Raw genomic sequence first — 22973 nt, forward strand, 5'->3', positions numbered from 1 at the left:
ATTCCTTCATCCACAGACCTGGGTGTGCACTTCCCAACTATGATCTTCTTTATCTTTATTTAACATCCCCAGGAGGGTGAGAGGGGGGAAAAGTACATTGGTATTTTATTTACTGATGTTGGGAAAACTCAGAGTGGAGAAGTTAAATTCAGTGTTTAAGGGTTCTGAGTGAACCTGAGCTTATGACATGCAATCTAATGCTCTCTCCTCTGATCACGCTATCTCAGATTGTTTAGGGTTGTATGGCGGATTTGAAGTCACAGGATCCTAGAGCTACCTCAGCAAGAACCTCGTGAAGTGACTTGTTAGAAGTCACATAGTAATAAGTGGCTGAACCTGAATTTTGAACCCAGATCCTATGGTTCCAAATCCATAACCCTTTCCACTATACCATGATTTTGCTGCTTCTCATTCCCCAACAGCTAACCCCTGCTCAGAATCTCTATTCCAAAGAACCCTGGCCCTCCCTGCCCCTCTGGATTTGTAGGATGTCCTGCTCTAGATTGTCACTACTCCTGTTCCCTCTCCCTAATCATCTAGGAGAAAACTTAACTGAGACATGTCTTTACGCACACTTTCCTTGTAGAAGATATGTCACCTTTCCAATTAGTCTCTCTCATCTTGGATAAGCGGGGATGACTCAAGGCTGTCAGTGTCCTCCATCTTTTTGTCCATGCCTCCACCAAAAATTATGTGTGTGTACATATATATATATTTTTTTCCAGGTCATAGAAAATATTAAAAGGTGAAAAAAAGGTGAAAAAATTACCTCATCCTGTTGGGGAAGAGAATTGTGTCACTTACGTCAGAAGACCTGGATTCAAGGCAAGCTCTTAAATTTCCTATGTGTCTATGATTAAATCTCTTGATTTCTTTGAGTCTTAGTTCCTTCATCAATAAAATAGGGATAATAATAGCATAAATTTTATAATCCTTTAGAATTTACAAAGATATAGCATTTAAAAAAAATCAGACTCAAGTTTCATTAATGTAGGGAGCTCTGTGAGGAACTCCACTGTCAATCTGGATCAGTACCTTTCCTGTAGGTATCTTATAAAGGTATCTTTATAAGGTATCTTATAAAGTTGCTGGGGATACTGAGAAGTTAGATAATTTGCCTAGGATCACACAGCCAGTATGTGTCAGGGGTGAGATTGAACCCAGGTCTTCCTCAGAAGCTAGCTTTCCATTGACCATGCTATGATGCCTCTCATTACTCATATGCAGCAGGGCCATCTCCATGTGCTCTGGCCAGAGTACACTCAATTGAAACATTCCTAGAAGTGAGCTTATCACTTACCACAAGCACTTTCCCACTCCAGCCCTCAGTTCTGGGGATACGTACTCAATACAGAAAAATTTGGGGATGATAGGGCATCCCCAAAACAGAGTCAGGGAGAGGTCAAAGGGCATCAAAGAGAATTGGCACCAAGGGTGAAAAAGCAATCTACTCAATAGACCTTAAAAGGACCACCCTCTAGTGCTCTTTTTCTATCCCTTTGCTGTAGTGACAACTTTGCAGAGGCTCTCTTTTGGACCTCCCGTAGGAAGGAAAAGGATCTCTTCCCCCTGTAGTAATGGCAATTTCTTAAACCTGGCAGCAGGCATATGTACTGCCTAGGTGAACCTGAGCCTTGGCCTTGGGTCCCTGCTATCTCTTCTGCTTTAAGTTTCTTTTCTAACATGAGTGATCCTGAGATGATTATTTCCAGTCTTGATGGCAACCTAGTTTGTTTTCAGGAAGTTGTGAGCTCCTGGGTTCCTCAGACAGAGTTGAATGATGGTAGTAAAATTTTCTCCAACTTGGGGAAGATGACTGGCAAATGAGGCCAAGCCACAGCCTGGCTTACCAGAAGGGTAGTTTTTTTTTTCCTATTTATATAAAGCCTGTGTGATAAACCTGCAATTTTATTATATATCGTCACAAAGTATAAAACCTTTAGTACTATTGCACCATGACTTAGGACAAAGCCATCTGATATATAGTTAATTGCCCTGAAATATGTCACATGAGCAATTCTAAACAGCTGCACATCTGAGTTCACACAAGTCTGCAAACCTGGGGCCTCCATGGGCCTGAAGGTGGGCAGTGGAGTCTGCCATTCTGCCACTCATCAGCAGACTAAACCTGCTGGGATCCATGCTCACTCTGTGGCATGGCAGATCCTATTACCTGCAGCTGTGAGGGCAAGTCTCTACTTCATTATATCAATAAGTGGGAAGACAACTCAAGTAGAAAAGAAAATTAGCAAGGACTAATGTGTTAAATAGTTATTAGGAAATGAGGAGTGGCTGGGAATAGACAAGGTCCAGAAGGGCTCTGGGGTGATGTTTTCCAGGCTAAGACTGTTTGTAAAGGCTCCAAGCCAGTCTCCAGATACAGTCTTTTGTGTGTCTAATGTTTGTCAATAGCTGCACAGCCTTTGTTCTGACACCAGGTTCCTGCCAGTTGCTGGTTCTCCAGATGGAAAAGGGAAATCAAAAGTCCACCATGGGACCAGTGATACTAAGCTACCCACAGACCTTCAGTCAAAGAAGGTAAATCAATACTCAGTCACATAATTGTTACATTCTGCAGGTAATTTCTGCAGTATGTTCTATTAATTACCCATGAATTTCTGTTTTCAATGTTTTCAATACAAAAAGGAAATAAAGATGAAAAAGAGAGCAAAGCAAAATGAGGCAGGGGTGGGTGGGGAGCATATGAATATTCATAACCAACAGAGATTTCTCAACTCATCATGGTAATTTGAAATAGTAACCCTATTAAAATACGTTTGGAAAAGCCAGCAGCAAAGGAAGGTAGAAAAGATGATGCCCTCTGCTTGTTATACAGTTCCAGAGACCTGCTAGGGCAATAATTGTATCATTTTGACATTCTTAATTGTCTATTATAATTGTATTTATTGCTTAATGCCATATACAATTAAAGTCCTATTCTAACATGGGGACACAGAATGGTGTTCAGGGTAGGGAACTATGAATGTGACATACACATTGAAAGAAAGTTTAGCAAGTTGGATGTCATTTTTTTAAAGGGGGAATGTCTGTGTGTGTGACTTGGGGTGGAGAAGGGAATGAAATCTTTTTCAAATGATTCCAGTAACTGGCAAATACTGGCATCAGGCCCATTTTAGAGAGCCTGATTTTAGCTGCTGCTGTTACCTGTTAATTAAAGGCTTTCTCCTTCCCTGAAATCTCATATTCCCACTGGTGCTATGGTAACACTGACACCAGAACCCTAACATCAGTAGGAAAATCAGTGTCTGGGATCATAAATATCCTATGGTCAGAATCACTGACATCCTTTGAACCATGCAGTACATGTACTACAGGGGAAAAACCACATCTAGCTCCTCAAAATCCCCTCCATGAGGAAAGGATAGTCATGAAGGGACATCTTCATTTTTCACTACTGGCTCCTCTGCAATGTATGCCTTGATACATACAGATTCTTTTTCTCATGTTTACATTAACTTCGAAGTTTAAGTGATAGAAAATGGCAACATCTTTGCTTTGAGTTTCTGAATAGAGTATTTTGAAAATGAGCTTCACTTCACCTTTGTTACTAATTTGCTTTCCTAAGCAATAAGCCATACTCCACGACCAGAAGTCTGACAACTGTGGCTTTCTCTTGTTCCAATTTTGTCCTTCCCGGGCCTGACATGTCACAAAGCAGACAGCTGTGGAAAGAGCCTACCATAATTCTGAAGGACAGCTTTAGAAAATCTCTCCCACCTCTATTTCAAATGGTTCTCAGACCACGTGGAGGATGGAAGAGAGACAAAATATACACTGCACGGAAAAGATGAGATGAGGAAAATAAGAAGGGGCCTTAGTGGTTTCTTAGGGAAGATGAGAAGCAACACTTTAGAGCTAACCACAGAAATCTTTCTGGACTTTCGGTCTTTGTACTACAAGTCCAAAGAAAAATCCATACAGAAGAGGTCCCTCTGGGCTTTTATGTTTTAAATATTGTGCTTCTCATACAGGAAACATCCAGTGGATCTGTGGGGGCCCAGGTAAAGGCAGGCCCCGGGTCTAGTCTAGATATTGCCTTTTTAAGCTCATCCTCAATAAGGAGCCGGGAGAAGCACTTACACCCACACCCCTGATACCGCAGTAGTAGACCCACTCCAAGTTCCTTCCCAGTCTGCCTCCCCTCATTCTGAACTGTCTGGATGTTACAACCAGGGTTGAGATTTTCTCCAGCCCAACCACAGTAAGTAATCCGGGTATGAGTTAGACAGTGAACCGGCCTCTGAAATGAGATCTATGTGCCTGACAATGGAGACATAGGATTTCAGAGATGCGAAAGGCCTTGTAGAAAACCTAGGTCAAGTACTTTATTTTGTAGGTATGGAAACTGATGGGTAGCTAGGTGACTCAGTAGATAGGGGGCTAGTCCTGGAGTCAGGAAAACTTATCTTTTTGAGTTCAGATCTGGCTTCAGATATTTACTAGTTATATGACTCTGGGCAAGTCACTTGATTCTGTTTGTCTTAGTTTCCTCATCTGTCAAATGGGCTGGAGAAGGAAATGGCAAGTCACTTTAGTATCTTTGCCAAGAAAACCGCAATTGGGGTCATGAAGAGTTGGCCATGATTTTTTTTTTTTTTTACGCCAGATAGGCTGGGAATATTTATTTTCTTGAAACAAGATCATAAATGCCAAAGGAACGGAGGGCCCCAGATGCCTGACTGTGCAGTAGGACAGAGTGGTGTGGGGTGAGGAGCAGCACCTGAGATACAGAGTAGGCATGGCTTTGGGGACCTCCCCCCAGCACTAGGGTAACATGACAGCTCCCCTTGTGGTGGAGGGAGTGTGGAGGGGTCAGCTGTGCTGCTTCTGTGAAAGGAAACCCATGGAAGCTACTCAGGCTATGAAGAGGCGGATCTGGGAAAGACCAACACCCACTGTGCACCACACCGCAGCTCAGTGCTAACAACAAATGGGCTGAATCCTGGCAACTCCCTGGAGAGGATGCACTCATTCAAGCAAGGCCAGTCAGTGGCAGATAGGGTAGCTCTGGGGAGGCAGGAAAGCCAGCCAAGGGAAGCTGGTGGGTGATTTATAGCCCCCTCCAAGGAGGGAGTAATGTAAGATAGCCAGAGCTCAGTGTGTGGTATGGGCAGTTTGTTGAGAGGACAATACAGTCTTGCCTGCTCTGAATCTATCCAAGAGATAGGATAGTACAGTACCCATGGTATGGGTTATGTAGAAGGGGGGTGGTATAATGTGCTTCGATTGGGCTCTTTCTGGTTTCCCTGGAAGGCTCTGGTACATGCAACATCCTCTCTCCCTGATCCCATGTGCCTGAACCACATTGGGAATTGTGCCTAAGTCTGAGTTGCTGTCACCCCTGGGGCAGAAGCACATAACAGCCTCTAGAGTGTGCTGAAAGGATCAAACCATGGAGAAAATAATAACCTGATTGGTCATTTTATTTGAAGGAAAAAAGGTTCTTCATCCCTAAACATGGCTATGAAGTAATTTTCATGTATATTTTGGATGTCTAGGACTATGCCAAAGAAAAATTCCTTTCCATTACCCTTGTCCTTCCCATTGCCACCCCAAGAGTGGCAAAGAGAGTTCCCAGCACTGAATTAGGCCACAACCCTGTCCCCCCAAGAGAAAACTGGCAGGGCCCAGTTAGTCTCCCCAAGACTGAAAGCAAGGAGCTCACTTAGGGGCTTCAGACAAAGTGCTAAAAATGTGGCACCACCACCCTACAACTGGTCATTTTGGTTTTGAGAATATGGCCCCTTTTGGGAGGGGGTTTGTGGGGTGGGTTGGAATGGGTTAGGATGGGATGGGAAGGAGACAAGAAAGTTTTAGGGCTCAGAAGAAGTTTGGAATTGGGGAGATGGATGCACATCAAAGATCTTGAACAAAATGTTTTGTCAAGAATATATGTAGACGTTTTACATGTGTTGGGGACACTAGTTCTATCAATGAGCTGATGTCTCATGGCTGTACTGGGGACAAAGTGAGGAAGATACAGCTACATCACAGTGGCCTCTGGTGTGGTATATTTACAATGGATCTTGGTGCTGAAGGATGTCAGGACGCTAACAGCCAGGGAAGACACACTGAAATCCACTGATGGGCTCTGTAAACCTGTGACGAATCAAGAAAGTTACAACAGCTTCAGCTACCTTGTCAGGAGCATCTTCATGAACTGTATGGCCACACTGAGGAAGTACCTGCATCTGAAACTTTCCTTGCATCTGGCCAATTGTGAGATCTTTATCTAGCCTGTCAACACCTGCCAGAAGCAGTAGCTTAGGGATAGGGCAGCTAAGGAAGAGATTGGATAAGCCTCTGAACCAACCATCCCAATACTTTTCTGTTTTTGCCAGTTCAATTCTCCAGGTGTATGGATGGTCCTTCTTGGTCTCAGTATCATCCTCCTTCTTTCTTTTATTAACAGATTCACTTCCTTCTTCATCCTCCTCTTCTTCCTCTATGATCCCTTCCACCATGGTTTTAGAGACTTCAGGACTAAGAGTCCCTTCACATTGTTTGACTTGGAGAGTTGGCCATGATTGAAAATGACTGAACAACAACAAAAAAGGAAACTGAGATCCAGCACAAGGAAAGGATTGACCTAAGTTTACATAGTAGTCTCGGAGGCAGGTCAGGATCTGTAACTCAAGTATTTATTCTGACTGCAGTTCACTTCTCTTTTCACCATATCACAGGCCAGTCTCATTTCCTAGATAAAACTGCTTGCTAGTTAGTACCTGTCAGTAATGCATTTCATGTGATATAAGGAGATACCACCTGCTGCTTTGAGCAGCCAAAGTAACATAGAGTTGGAAGGGACCTTAGCAATTATCCAATACAATGCCCTCACTGGATGAAGAAACAGTGGCCCAGAGAGATGAAGCAAATTGCCTGAGATCATAGAGAAATTCAGTGACAGAACTAGGATATTTCAAAGTCAATCAATTCAGGACAGAAATTAATCTTGGGTCTTGCACAGAGGCAGAGAAGGAGAGGAAGAATAATTACAACAAAGATAATCTAGAGGAGATCAAGGCATAGGGTAGAAAGTAAGCCATCTTTTTCCCAGTGCTCATATATGCCAAAGAGAATGCTTAAAGAACCAGACTGCTGTTGCTTTGGTTGGCTTCCCCTGTGCAAAGGGAATGGACTGAAAAAAATCATGGTTCTAGGAAAAACATATGAAATAAGGTAGCAAAGGCTCTATTGGATCATTACATATGGCTCATCCTCATTTTCTTTTCTCTCAACTCTCCCTAGATAACTTCATCTGCTTCCATGGCTTCAAGCTTCAACTGTATATGAATATCTACCAGATTTATATACCCAACCCTAATATCTCTCCTAAAATCAAGTTCTTCATCATAAGTTTCCTGCTGCCCATGTATACCTGGTGGCCATTTCAAATTCAGTGAAATAAAAAAATGAAACTGATTACTTTCCCCTCCTAAACCCACTCCCCCTCCAAACTTCCCTGTTAGTGTCAGGAAGCCAGTCACCCAGGTTCATAATCTCAGGATCATCCTGGCCTTTTCCTTCTCCATAAGCCTCAGTCAGGTGTCAAATCTTGGATCTTGGATTTTCATAAAAACTCTACTATCCATTCACTTTCCTCCTTTCTCATGGCCTCCATGCAACTGCAGGCCGTTATCACTCATTTAAGGAGAACTGTAATAGCCTCCTAATTGATCTCCCTGCTTCTACTCTCTCCTCGCATCCAAATAAGCCTCTCTCTCTCTATATATATATGTATACATATATGAATTATATAGCAATACAATTTTCCTATAAGCCACAAGTCTAACTTTGTGACTTCCCCACTCAAAAATTCTAGTGGCTCCCTCTTGCCCAGGCAACTAGGTGATGCAGCTGGGCCTGGCATCAGGAAGACCTGAGTTCACCTTTGACCTCAGATACTGTGTGACCCTAGGCAAGTCAGTTAACTTCCGTTTGCCTCAGTTTCCTCCACTGTAAAATGAGCATAATAACAGCACCTATCTTATAAGAGACTGTCGTGAGGATCAAATGAGATAATATCTGTAAAGTGCTTACCACAGTGCCTGGTACAGAGTATGCATTCCATAAATGCTTCTCCCCTTCCTTCCTCTGTCCCTCCTAGGATAAAATACAAACTCCTTTTCCAAGCATTCAAGGCCTGTTACAGTTTGGTTCCTACCTGACTAGTCCTTCATATTACTCCCCTCCACACACACTTTATGTTCTGGTCCTTCTGGACTACTAATTGTTTCCCACACTTGACATTCAATCTCCCACCTTAGTGTGTTTTCTAGGCCATCTCTCATATCTGGAATAATAATGGTAATAACAGCAACATATATGTGATGAGGTGATATATATTATATATGATCAGAGAGACAGAGAGAGAGGAGGGGAAGGGAGGGAGAGAGAGAGAGAGCTTGGGTTTACAAAGCACTTTCTTCACAACAATGTGTGAGGCAGTTAGTGGAAATTATTTACTGCCATTATACTTGTGAGGAAACTGAGACACAAAGAGGTTAACTTACTTGCCCAGAGTTATACAGCTAATAAGTGCCAGAACAAGGAATGAAACTCTTCCCCTGACTCTGAGTTTGGTGCTCTACCCTCTTCCATGATATTTACTTTCTCTTCTCTGCTTCTCAAAAAGCCTTATCTTCTTTCAAGGCTCAGTTCAAGTGCTATGTCCCCCCTAAAATCCTTCTCTGATCCCCACAGCTGTTGGTGTTCTCTCTGTCTTTTCAAATTATCTTCTATATAATCATCTGGAAAGAGCAGAGTATAAGCTCCTCGAAGGCAGGAACTGGTGCCTCGGCATCCCCTGTACCTCCCTTACTGCTTCGTGCGTATTAGGCATTTCCTAAATGTTTGTTGAATTGAAGTTACTAAAGATTTAGTCAATTAGCAATTCCATATTTGGCACTGTCCCAGGCATCCTTTTCCTTTTGACATCATTTTGGAGGCTATATAGTAGGACCAACTCTGAGTCAAATACCATTTGGGCTATGTGGCCTCTTCCCACTGTGTGATTCATTAAAGTACTGTTTGGCACTTAATCTAATATACTGGCTCTGTTCATTTCTTCATGTGTAGGTCCTGTCTCCCCAACCGGATTATAAACTCTCAACAACTCCACAAGCATTTAGTAAACACTTACTATTTGCAAGACATTTTTAGATATGTTAGATGTTATGTTAGGTAGGGGATACAAAGACAAAATAGGGTAGGGGGAAAGGAAAAGGAAGTCTGTGCCATAGAGGAGTTCATTACCTATGAGGGGGGAGGAAGGATGGAGGATAGATAAATGCAAAATAATCTGAGGAATGGGAGAGCAATGACAACTACGTGGGTTTGAAAGGGCATCTCATAGGAGGTAAGCCTTAATGGACACTAATGCCTCTGAGGAAGGAATGCATTTGAAGTCTAGAGGACAGTCTGTAGAAAGCAGAAGATGAAACAACAAGTTCATGAAACAGTTTTACTGGAATATAGTATGTATGAAGGGCAATAATGCGAAGGAAATCTGAAAACGTTGCTGGAGCAAAACTGTAAAAGTTTTTTAAAAATTTAATTTAAAAAATAAATCTATATTGATTTTTTTTTGTATCACCTTAAACTCTCACTTTATTCCTCCCCCCACCCTCTCTCAAAGAGCTATCCCTTATAAGGGGAAAAAAGTACAGCAAAACTAGATAACTTATCAAAAAAGTTTGATGTTATATTCAATATTCTACATCTATAGTCTCCCACTTCTTCAAAGAAGAGAGCAACAGGGGAGATGTCTTCTTATATCTTTTCTTTAGATCAAATCTTAATTATTGTAAACATTGTGTATTTACTTTTAATGACTTTGTTGTTGATCCTTCCATTGCATCACAGAAAGCATTGAGAATATTGTTTTCCTGGTTCTGTTTACTTCACCGTGCATCACTTCATGTCCTTCCATTTTCTCTATATTCGTTGTGTTTTGTAGCACAGCTACATTTACATACTATAATATGTTTAATTGATGGGCATCTACTTTGTTTCCATTTTTTTGTTATAACGAAAAAATATTTTAGTGTGGATGGAACCTTTCTTTTTTGTCATTAATATCCTTGGGATATATGCCTAGCAGTGGAATCTCTGGGTCAAAGGGCAAGAACATTTTAGTCACTTTGGTATAATTCTCAATTTCTTTCCAAGAGTAGTTGGACCAATCCACAGGACTACCAAAAATGCTTTAGCTGTCCCCCTCTTTCCACAATCCCTCCAAAATTGGCTTTACTTATCTTTTGTCCTCTTAGTCAATTTGGGTATAAGGTAAAATGTCAATGTTGTTTGGACTTGCATTTCTTTTATTATGCATAATTTAGAGCTTTCATTTGACCAATAGTTTGCAATTTCAAGGGCTTTTCTTTTATACACAGGGCAAAAACTAGGGTGGAGACCTTTTAAGTGGAGAAAATGAGATAGGTACAGGAAATGTGGAGATGTAACTGATGTGTCTTAGCAACTAACTAAGTATCAGGATGAGAGAGAGAGAGGAGATAGAAATTGTGAATCTAGGAAACTGGATGGGAGAATAGTGGTGGCCTCAACAAAAACTGAGAATTTTCAAGGTGTGTGGGGAAATAATTAGTATTTACATTTCAATGTCCTTCAGTTTAAAAGATATTTACTGAATGCCTGGTAGGTATATGCCACAGCACTCCTCTCACAAGACTGTTGTGAAGATCAAATGAGATAATGTACATAAAGTGCTTTTCGAACCTCAAAGTATCCTATAAATATCAGTTATTATTATTATCATTATTATGTGTCAGGTCAATTAATCAATAAGCACTTATTAGATATATACCATATGCCAAGCTATGAGGTTACAAAGACTAAGCTGAAATAATCCTTGCCTTCACAACATGTGCACGTGTAAGTATATTCAAAATGAATCAATGTAATATTTTGGGTGGGAGGGGGCCATAAGACATTAGCCTCTGGGGGTATTAGGACAGGCCTCATGTAGAAGACACTACTTAAACGGAACTTTGAAAACAACTAAGGATTCTTTTTTTTGAAAAATTAATTAATTTATTTAACTTTTAACATTCATTTTAACAAAATTTTGGGTTCCAAATTTTCTCCCTTTTTGTCCCCTCCCCCCACCCCAAAACACCTAGCATTCTAATTGCCCCTATCACCAATCTGCTCTCTCTTCTATCATCCCTCTCTGCCCTTGTCCCCATCTTCTCTTTTGTCCTGTAGGGCCAGATAACTTTCTATACCCCTTTACCTGTATTTCTTATTTCCTAGTGGCGAGAACAGTACTCAACAGTTGTTCCTAACACTTTGAGTTCCAACTTCTTTTCCTCCCTCCCTCCCCACTCCTTCCCTCTGGAAGGCAAGCAATTCAATATAGGCCAAATCTGTGTAGTTTTGCAAATGACTTCCATAATGGTCGTGTTGTATAAGACTAACTATATTTCCCTCCATCCTATCCTGCCCCCCATTACTTCTGTTCTTTCTTTTGATCCTGTCCCTCCCCATGAGTGTTGACCTCAAATTGCTCCCTCCTCCCCATGCTCTCCCTTCTATCATCCCCCCCCCCCTGCTTATCCCCTTATCCCCCACTTTCCTGTATTGTAAGATAAGTTTTCATACCAAAATGAGTGTGCATTTTATTCCTTCCTGTAGTGGAATGTGATGAGAGTAAACTTCATGTTTTTCTCTCCCCTCCCCTCTTTATCCCTCCATTAATAAGTCTTTTGCTTGCCTCTTTTATGAGAGATAATTTGCCCCATTCCATTTCTCCCTTTCTCCTCCCAATATATTTCTCTCTCACTGCTTGATTTCATTTTTTTAAGATATAATCCCATCCTCTTCAATTCACTCTGTGCACTCTGTCTCTATGTGTGTGTGCGTGTCCATGTGCATGTGTGTGTATGTAATCCCACCCAGTAACCAGATACTGAATAGTTTCAAGAGTTACAAATATTGTCTTTCCATGTAGGAATGTAAACAGTTCAACTTTAGTAAGTCCCTTATGACTTCTCTTTGCTGTTTACCTTTTCATGCTTCTCTTCATTCTTGTGTTTGAAAGTCAAATTTTCTTTTCAGCTCTGGTCTTTTCATCAAGAATGCTTGAAAGTCCTCTATTTCATTGAAATACCAATTTTTCCCCCGAAGTATTATACTCAGTTTTGCTGGGTAGGTGATTCTTGGTTTTAGTCCTAGTTCCTTTGACTTCTGGAATATCCTATTCCACGCCCTTCGATCCCTTAATGTAGAAGCTGCTAGATCTTGTGTTATCCTGATTGTATTTCCACAATACTTAAATTGTTTCTTTCTAGCTGCTTGCAATATTTTCTCCTTGATCTGGGAACTCTGGAGTTTGGCCACAATGTTCCTAGGAGTTTCTCTTTTTGGATCTCTTTCAGGCGGTGATCTGTGGATTCCTTGAATACTTATTTTGCCCTCTGGTTCTAGAATCTCAGGGCAGTTTTCCTTAATAATTTCATGAAAGATGATATCTAGGCTCTTTTTTTGATCATGGCTTTTTTTATAGTAGTCCTATAATTTTTCAATTGTCTCTCCTGGATCTATTTTCCAGGTCAGTTGTTTTTCCAATGAGATATTTCACATTATCTTCCATTTTTTCATTGTTTTGGTTTTGTTTTGTGATTTCTTGGTTTCTCATAAAGTCATTAGCCTCCATCTGTTCCATTCTAATTTTGAAAGAACTATTTTCTTCAGTGAGCTTTTAAACCTCCTTTTCCATTTGGCTAATTCTGCTTTTTAAAGTATTCTTCTCCTCATTGGCTTTTTGAACCTCTTTTGCCAATTGAGTTAGCCTATTTTTCAGGGTGTTATTTTCTTCAGCATTTTTTTGGGTCTCCTTTAGCAGGGTGTTTAATTGTTTTTCATGCTTTGCTTGCATGTCTCTCATTGCTCTTCTCAGTTTTTCCTCCACCTCTCTAACTTGATTTTCAAAATCCTTTTTGAGTTCTTCCATGGCCTGAGCCCATTGGGTGGGCTGGGATACAGAAGCCTTGACTTCTGTGTCTTTCCCTGATGGTAAGCATTGTTCTTCCTCATCAGAAAGGAAGGGAGGAAATACCTGTTCACCAAGAAAGTAGCCTTCTATAGTCTTATTTTTTTTCCCTTTTCTGGGTATTTTCCCAGCCAGTGACTTGACTTCTGAGTATTCTCTTCACACCCACTTCGCCTCCAGATCCGCCCAACCAGCACTTGGGGTCTGAGATTCAAATGCTGCTTTCCAGCCTTAGGGCTTTGGGCAGGGGCAGGGCTGCTATTCAGTGTGAGATTAAATTCAGGTGCTCAGGTAGGGGCAGGGCCACCACACAGGGCTCAGTTCCCTCAGGGGGTTTATGCAGAGACCTTCAACAATGGATCCAGGCTCCTGCCTGCTTGGGGAGCCCTGGTCTGCTCCCGCCTCCACTGCTGCCTACTGAGGGGGCCTGAGTTATAGGGGTACCCCACTCCCCTCTTGGCAAGCCAGAGAGACCCTCTCGCCAACCTTTGGGGCCCGTGGGTGTAGGGACCCGCACGACTGCTAGCGATCCCGTCCCTGAAGCCTGCTTGGATACACTCCTCTCGGTGCCGCACAGCCAAGGCTCGGCTCTGGTCTGCAGCGTGACGGACCTTTTGCGAGAGGTTTTCAGGCTCTCTGGAACAGAAATCTTGTCTGCTCCGTTGTTCTGTGGCTTCTGCTTCTCCAGAATTTGTTGGTAGTTCTTTTTTACAGATATTTTATGGGCTGTGGGTTCGGAGCTAGCGTGTGTGTGTCTTTCTACTCCGCCATCTTGGCTCCGGCTCCCCCCCCCCATTTTCTATGATTATAACAACTAATCTGAGAGAAGGGAAGAAAACCAAATTCTCCTTGCTATATAAGAATGGAGGAGACTGAGTCTCCTATAACATTTCAAACTCATATTTCTCCCCAAACAATTCCTCTTCCAAACTTCTCTTTTACTTTTAAGGCACAATCATTCCTTTAATTCACCCAGGCTTGCAATCTTACAGTCATCCTCAACTCTGCAGTCTGCCTATTTATAGGCAAGTAGCAAGGAAGGGAGAGAGACAGAGAGACAGAGAGAGAGAGAGAGAGAGAGAGAGAGAGAGAGAGAGAGAGAGAGAGAGAGTCAGACAGAGACAGAGAGACAGAGAATAAATATTGGTAGGGACAATCTGATAGAGGAGATAGGAGGGAATGGGGTCAAGAGTTACACACAGGAGAAGGTAGGTGGCACAGGGGATAGAGCACTGGCCCTTGGCCCTCAAGTCAGGAAGACCTTAATTCAAATCTGGCCCACATTTTAGTTTGTGACTCCCAGCAAATCACTTAACCCTGATTACTTCCATCCACAAAACAAACAAAAATAGTTACACAGAAGAGTGGTTGTGTTGGGCCAAGTGTCATGAAGAAAGAACTTGACAGAGAATCAGAAAAGTAAAAGAACGTCTTGATATGGGTACCTAGTTGAGATTAAACATATAAATTTGTAGCAGACTCAGTCAGCAAGTTTACATGACTCATTCCAACACCATTTAGCAGTATGTGAATAGGAGAAAAAGGTAAGGCACTGGGAACAGTCTAGGGTTGGGGTTTGACAAGGCAGGAGTAGTGATAGGACAAAAGAACAAGGGATTTGAGAGTAGAGAATAATGTGGAAGTGATTCGGTACTAAAAGGTTGAGACTTGGAAGGGAGGAAAGTGATACCAAAGCAGAGGTGATGGTCTGAGAGAGCACTAGTGGAGGAACTGGGGGTCATGCTAAGGACAAAGAATAGATTTAGGAGGAGTGTAAGGCAGAGGAGAAGAGGGACTAAAAGGAGATTTTGGTCAGATAAAGGTATTTCAGAATGATCATTCCATGGTATGGTTGTAAACGATGGCAAGATCATGGGTGTGACTCTCCCTGTGTGTTGCTATGTTAAAGTAAAAAAACAAAGGACATCATAGATATTGAAGAGGTCCTTTTTTAGATATTGAAGGAGACTGGTGCCCAGTAGAGAGAGTTTTGGATTTAGAGTCAGAAGATCTGGGTTCAAAAATTCTGTCACTTACTGCCTGGGTAACCTTAGAATATTCACTTAACCTCACACAAGGCTTCAACTTTGTCTTTTATCTGTAAAATGTTGGATTCTGTGAGCTCAAAAGTCTTTAAATCCTATCCCAGTGCTTCTTAAACTATGGGTCACAACCCCATATGGGGTCATGGAATTGAATGTGAGGGTCATGAAAAATTTGGGAACAGTAAAAGGTTTCTGAATGCACAAAGACCAAAAATTAATTCAAAATCAAACACGTAATGAATCTAAGGTGTTTCTGGCAGTTCTTGGCCATGTTGCATTACACAACTTCATTGCAGTCTTGGTTCTGAACGCACAACATGTGCACTTTGTACTGCACATGCTGTCATGCCATGCAACACCAACAAATGCTTCCAGAGACACCTCATCTCAGATCTGAGACTATTGTATGTTATGAATTGCAGTGTTTTTACTGTACGCACAAAAATGTTAAATGAATTATGGCTTGGGATTAGGACAGAATTTTCAACAATTTCTGAAATGGCCCTAAATATATGTCTGCCATTTTGTACTATAGTGTTCTTACCATTGACAATGATAAAATCAAAATGTCAATCAACTCTGAAAAAATGTTGAAGATGCTCTGTATCTTGCAGTATCAAATATTCTGCCAAGATTTAATTCTTTTTGTAAAACTAAATAAGCACATTCATCTCATTAGTATGCAAATTTGCTTTTGTCTTTAATAAATGGTAAATTTATATGTATACCAAAGAATTATTTTAAAATAAATTTCTTTATGATTTGTTATCAGTAAATGTTTGATTTGTATATCTATTTTATATACCTATATACCCATGGTCACACAGAAATTTCTTGGGTGAAAAGCGGTTTCAGGTGGAAAAAATTTTAGAAGCCTTGTCCTGTACAGTTCAAGATAGACTATAAGTGTACCTAAGAAGTATAAATTGGGCAGGTAGGTGACACATTGCATAGCATGCCAGGCATAAAGTCAAGACAATTCCTCTTCCTGAGTTCAGCTCCAGTCTCAGACACTTACTAGCTGTGTGACCCTGGGCAAATCACTTAAACCTGTTTGCCTCAGTTTCCTCATCTGTAAAATGAGCTGGAGAAGGAAAGGACAAACTACTCCAGTATCTCTGCCAAGAAAGCCCTAAACAGGGTCATGAAGAACTGGACGCAACTGAAAAGCTAAAGACTAAACAACAAGAAAAAGAAGTATAAAGTCCTATGAACACTCCAAGGAGTAGGGAATTGTTTCCAGCTGGGGGCACTGGGGTAAGATATGGGAAGGCTCCATGTTTTAGATGCATGCATATGCCCAACACAGGGAACAGTGGCCTGTTCACAGTGATGGTGATATGTTCTTATGCTGCTCTCAACGACATGACAAAACAGTTGTGAAAACAGGACCAGAACACATTAAATAGTGAACAATAGACAGCTATGAAGAATATGAGTGTTAAATTGCAAATGAGAGAAATGATTATTAAATTGCTAATTATTGAGAAGATCTAGGGTTTTTTCCTCCTCACTTCCTCATTCTCCACTAGGTTAAATCAACATCTGAAGGACCTTGCTGGTAATGAGATTAAATTCATTTTCTCCTCAATCTTGTTCAGATCTTACCCAAGTGGGGAAGCTCATTCTGTTCCACTCAGGTTTGGGTGGGTGGGTAGAGTTCTTGGGCTGGGGGTGGTCTGGTAATAAAAGTGGCATAATCAAAGTCGTGTCTGGCAGCCCTGATTAGACTCATTAAAAGTGAGTCCACCTCTAATTATAATATTCATTCTTCTCATTAACTGTTAACCAAACAATTAATTGCAGCCTGTCTCTAATACTCATTCTTCCAAGGGCATATAAGCATCAATAAGCCACCATGATCAGTCTTTGGCATTTGAGACTGACCCCTTTTATTAAATGCCCACTGGTAATAATTAATAAAATGATTAATTACCCAAAAATATGTCTCTTGAACTTTTTATATGTCACACATAGTACCACAGGGATTCACAAAAGAGATAAATGAGGATTGGACTGGTCAAAGAAGACTTCATGGAGGAGGTGCCCTTGAAGGATGAATAGGATTTGATTAAATAGAGGAAGAGGAAGGTATTTGAGGGAGAGAGGTATGATGACATGAATGAAAGTCATGAGCTAGAAAAGAGAATAGTACATAAGGAGTCTGGCCTACCAGGACAGATGTTTGATGTTCGATGTTTAAATAAGAAGTTAAATACATAGGGCATGATCAGGATTACTAAGAATGACACTGACAAATCCAGCCATATCATGGGAAAACCATTAGTACTGCAGTTAAAGAACCAGAGTTCAAATCCTGCTGCTAATACTTATTACCTATGTGACTTTAGGCAAGTGATTATTGTCCCTGGGACTCAGTTTTCTTATCCGTAAAATGACAGGACTCTACTAGTGGACCTCTAACATCCCTTCCACCTCTAGACTTGTGATTCTGTCCAGTTCCTTTAATTAAAAAGGAGGGCTCCTTTTTTTTCTCATGAAATATAGCCCCTCTGCAGCCCCTTTGTGTAGCATAAAAACTGCAAAATCTATTCAATACCTCCTTAGCTTTTTTGGGTCACCATTTTCCAGTCAGACCTGATGAAACCAAGATGATGTAACAAGAGTAAAGAGTTATTATAGATGTCAGAACCACTTTCTATTTTAAATGGAGATCCGAAGCTGGTCACCCCCAATGGACTGAACTGTCATCTGCAGAGCACATTGACAGTGCAGGAATCTAATTTATCACTAAGAGTGAATCAACATATCTGAGATTACTGGCTCAGAAATTCTACCCAGTGTTTGGCACTTCAAGCTGCTGCTTTCTTCGCTGCTAGTGGCCACAATTCAGAAAAAGACTTCTTGCCCAACTACTGTACCTTCCAAATTTTTAAGTGATCATGCACTCACAGCACCACCTAGGAGTAAAACTGTAAAATACACAAGATTAGGGACTTAATTGGTCTCTGCAGTAAGAGCAAGACTTGGGGGACCCAGGGGAAAAAACAGGAAAAAGGAAGACCAAAAGAAAAATGTTTTTCCATGGAGAGACCACAGGGCAGAGGAGTTCAGACTGGTGTGTGAGAAAGGGAGATAAAGGTATGGGAGACAGGAACAGTAAAGGAAAGTGTATCTGAGATGAAAAAATAGCCAGAAAGTAAGAATGGGGACCAAAAAGAAGGGGAAAAAAAGAAACATTTTAAGAAAAGAGTTTAAAAGAGAGGGAAGAGAATCCAATTTGGCTTTAAGTTAGGGAGGCAGAAATCTGTGGTTTTAGAGAGAAAAGCAATAATCCAGGTACTAAAGAGTAGATAACCTATTCAGTGAGTGTCCAGCATGTTGCAAGCATGCAACTGAAGTGAATTTAAGTGAACTACAATGAGTTTAGCACACATTGCCCACTGTGGGTCATTGTTGGTGGGGGGGAAATTTGTTGTTTCGACATAATCGGTGACTGGCTTTGGGGAAAGAAAAGAGAGGAGTTACTGAAATGAAGAGCAGGGCAGAAATCTTATCTGGCAGGGTACTATTTCCTAATTATGGAGGCTTGACACAAAAGCAGACTGACCTGGAACTTTGTGAGTCTCTGGATGTCTTTAACAGCTATCCCAGAACCAATGCCCATGGAGTAGAGCTCCAATTCCCCTAACAGTAAGGAGAGAGCTCCTGGCAAATCCTCTGTTCCTGGGGCTACACTAAGCAGCCATAGATACACAGTCCTCCCTAACTGCCATTAGAATCTGCTATCCTCCAAAGCTCTGGACCTGATTGTTAAAGGGATAGTGCTCCTGGCAGGGTGCCTTTGGGGTGTCTGACCTAAAACTACCATAGGGAGAAATGCTTTGTTTGATACTTCAAAGGATCGGTGTGGTGACTCCCTCCACCAATGTATATTGTAACCCCTTCACAATGTAGTAAAAGGTCTTAAGGCAGGAAGATTGTTATGCTGCAGCCAAGTTGATAATACAATCACAAATTTAGAGATGGAAGTCCTCAGAGGTCTTCCAGTTCAACCTCCCAGTTTTACAGATGAGGAAATAGAGGCACAGGGAAGTTAAGTAACTTCCCAAGGTCAGAAAGGTAGTGTCAGAGATGGGTCTTCTAACTAGAGGCAGGGAGGACTCTTCCAGATGTACCATGCTCTTTGCTCTTAGTTGAGCCAATCCTTAGCAAACAAATCCAAAGCATGTCTAATTTGGTTGGACGTAGCAGAGTTCTTGAGTCTTTGAGAACCCAGTGTCATCTCTATCCATCTCTATCTCCTCTATCTAGAGGAGAACTTGAATGGGGAGAACTAGGTGACTCAGTAGATAGAGTGCTTGACCTGGAATCAGAACGACCTAAGTTCAAATGTGTCCCTAAGATATTTACTTGCTATGTGACACTGAGCAAATCACTTAACCTCTCTTTGCCTTAATCCATTGAAAAGGGAAACAGCAAACCACTCCAGTATCTCTGCCAAGAAATGGACAGAATGATCCCCAGGGTCATGAAGAATCGGACGTGACTAAACAACAATCATAACAATAGTATAATAACTTAACAACGTTATAGATCCCTCTTCCCATTGCCTCCTCCCCCAAGGGGAATTCAAAGCATTTAACAAGTTTGATATTCTACCCTTCGGTGGAATATTTACTGCCAAAGCACAATATACAAATGTACTTAAAGAAAAGGCAAAAGTGTTATGGAAATGTAAGATGCTGTTGTCTTCCAAGTCTACTTCTGTGAAACTGTTCTTGACGAGTCCATGCTATCCCATCTCTTAACTCATGTAGGAATTTATAATTAATACACTTATGTCAGAAGAGACCATGTGTCACAAAGGGTCAGGGGACATTTGAGAAACCACTTCCTTTGTAGCTGCTGACCCTGCTCAGGTGGAACCAAGAAATAGCAGTATCCTTCACTGCTGTGACATATCCACCATCTACCCCTTACACATATTCACTCATAAGGTTCAAAAGTAAAGAAGGAAACAAGCAGATATTAAACTCTCACAGTGTGCTAAGTACTTTACAAGTATCATCCCATTTGATCCTCACAACAAGTCTGGGATTTATATACTACTACTGTTATTATTTGTGTGCTATTTTTATCCCTATTTTACAGTTGGGGAAACTGAAGCAGGTACCAGTTAAGTGACTTATCCAAGGTCACCAGCTAGTAAGTATGAGAGGCTGGATACAAACTCAGATTTTCCTGACTCCAGGCCCAGCACTTTATCCACTGTATTATTTAATTACCACTTTCAAAACAGAAAATTTTTCACTTATTAATTACAGGAAGGTCCCAGAGAATAGATTATGAAATAGATCTGGCTTCTCATCACAGAGTGATTAGGGGCTGAGGGGTGGCGGGGAAGGTGCTGCCAGGACAGTATACACTGTGAGATGTGCTCACTAGATCAGATATCTTTATGTTTAATAGTTTTTTTCTTTTCACAACTGATGGATCAACAAGCGTTACTAAGCACTAGATGTTGTAGCTCTACGTGCTGGGGACCCTCCCCGCAAGTAGCTTGCATACTAATAAGAGAAAACAATGTATACACATACAGGCTTTACTGGATACGTACAAGATGAACACAAAGTAGCTTTTGGAGGGTGTGCATCAGCACCTGGAGGACCAGGAAAGGCCTATAGAGAAAGTGGCTCGTGAGTCCTGAAGGAAGCTAACAGGCAGCAGTGAGGAGGGTGGGCATTCCAGGCATGGGTGCAAAGGCATAGAAACAGCAGACTGAGTGTCATGTGTATGGAAGAAAGTAGGGAAGGGAATATGTATGCATATGTGTGTATGAATATATATATATTATATATACACACAGATACATACACATGTACACACACATATGGCTTACTATGTGCCAGGCATTGTGCTAAGGGCTTTACAAATAATGTATCATTTGATCCTCACAAGCTGTTAGGATTCCCATTTTGCAGATGAAGAAACTGAGACGGAGAGTAAATAATAGCCGCGTTTGAACTCAGGTATTCCTGGCTCTAGCGCCAGTGCTTTCTAAATGTGCTACCACAGGCTAAGTAGACTAATATAAGTGACTTTTAGCATACAAGAAGAGGGAGAGGAGATAGGAAGGGCCCAGGTTATGAAGAGCTTTAAAAGTTAAATAGGACAGTTTATATTTGATCCTTCAGGTAAGAGGGAGTCACTAGATTTTTGCTGAGTAAGGGAGTGATGTGATCAGGCCTGCCTTTTATGAAAGGGAGCTGTATGGAGTGGAATAGGGAGAGACCTTAGGAAAGGAGACAGAATGAGAGGCTGCTGTAGGTGAGAGGAGAAGGAAGCTTAAACTAGGCTTAAATTATACATGAGCGTTGAAGACAAGACGTAGGTGACATATTTGCTGGAGACAGAATGGACAAAGTTTGGCAATTGATTGGATATTTAGGGTGAGTGATAGTAAGGAGGGTGAAGACAGCTCCTAGATCTTGAACACGGATAACTTGAAGGATAATGATGTCCTTCAGAGTAATAGGGAAGTTTGGAAGAGGTATGAGTTGGGGTGAAAAGACAGTGTAATGGTATCCTCATTCTGTCACAAGCTATCCATTCCTGTGCATCCTGCACAACTCACTCTCTCTCACCAAAATGAAAATCAAGGAATCGGGTCTCTCATTCACCAGACACTGCCCCACTCATGAATCACTGTCCTGGAGCACAGAACCAACTCTCTCAGGATGCTTGCCAAAGTTACTTCGTGTGCTCTGGGAGACAAGGGGTTGGTATGATTGGGGGAAGGGCTAGATTTTTCTACTGGCATCTGCACAGCTGTGGGTGCAGTGGGTGCCTGGGTAACAATTAGGTTAAAATTGGCTTGTGGGGCTAATGCTCTGCCCCCAAGGAGGGAAACTGGGAGCTCATGCAGGAGGGAAGAGTTAGAGTGGGAAAGTATTGAGGACAAGGATAAGTATGGTTGTGTTGGGGACAATTCAGGAGGGTGGGATGCAACCCATCTTCCCAACCACCTTTCAGATTGATCACATACTCTTTGGGGGCAGATCATATCCCCCACTTTGTAGACAACTTCTCACCCCCACCTCACATTCTTTATACCCAGGTCATCTTCTCACCATCTCTTGCCTCTAACACCTTGTCCTCCCTCCCCTCCCCTCCTTCTCCATTCTAGTTCTGAATCAAAATGAATACTGCCAATGCTACTGGAAAGGGTTCATCATTCTAACCCCCAATGATGCTATTCATCATCCCCACAATTTTTCAACCATAAAAATCCCTTTCTGGCCTCTACCCCCCTTCATGTGTTGTCTCCTATTAGAATGTAAACTCCTTGAACGCAGGAATTCTTGTATTTGTGTTCCCAGTGTTTAGCCCAGCACAGGGAAATCATGAACATTTAATAAATGCTTTTTAACTCTTTCATTAAACTACTTATTTCACAAGGTTGTAAAAGAAATGTGAAAGTACTTTGAAATGGTGGAGCATTATTTAAATATAAGACATTATTTTAAGGTCTCCAGTCTAACTAATTTCATATGCTTTGAACCTGAATGAGATTATTCAAGTAATATGTGGCTGTGCTGCTCTTGCTTATCAAGTTGTCAACTGAATCTCACATTCCAACTACATAGGAAAGTGTCACAAATTCTCCCTATGGATTGAGTAAAAATAGATGTGGAGGACTGAAGATATGTTATTAAGTGGGAATCCCAAAGGAGTCCATGCTTGCTTAGTAATATACCCCATATTGAGAAAGGGTATTTCTCAACATGGGGTATGTTCCAACTAACAGCCTAAGGATGTTGTGAGAGGGCTAAAATCTGTAGAAATACTACAGAGGAAGTAAGAGCTGGGAGGGGCCTTGAATTCCATCTAGTCCAATCCCCTTATTGTACAGAATAAATATATAAACTGGG

The 22973-nt window shown here is 41.4% G+C and overlaps 1 protein-coding gene across 1 annotated transcript in view; it reads right to left on the bottom strand.

The window, feature by feature from the left end:
• Positions 1 to 18810, bottom strand: part of BRD3 (bromodomain containing 3) — an 89208-nt gene extending 70398 nt beyond the window's left edge. Inside the window, exon 1 of the mRNA XM_072632896.1 lies at positions 18650 to 18810. The gene's annotated coding sequence lies outside the window, so the exon portion shown is untranslated. The remainder of the gene's footprint in view (positions 1 to 18649) is intronic.
• Positions 18811 to 22973: the final 4163 nt, after the last annotated feature.

Source organism: Notamacropus eugenii, chromosome 1 (genome assembly GCF_028372415.1).
Source record: "Notamacropus eugenii isolate mMacEug1 chromosome 1, mMacEug1.pri_v2, whole genome shotgun sequence".
Classification (NCBI taxonomy): Eukaryota; Metazoa; Chordata; class Mammalia; order Diprotodontia; family Macropodidae; genus Notamacropus; species Notamacropus eugenii.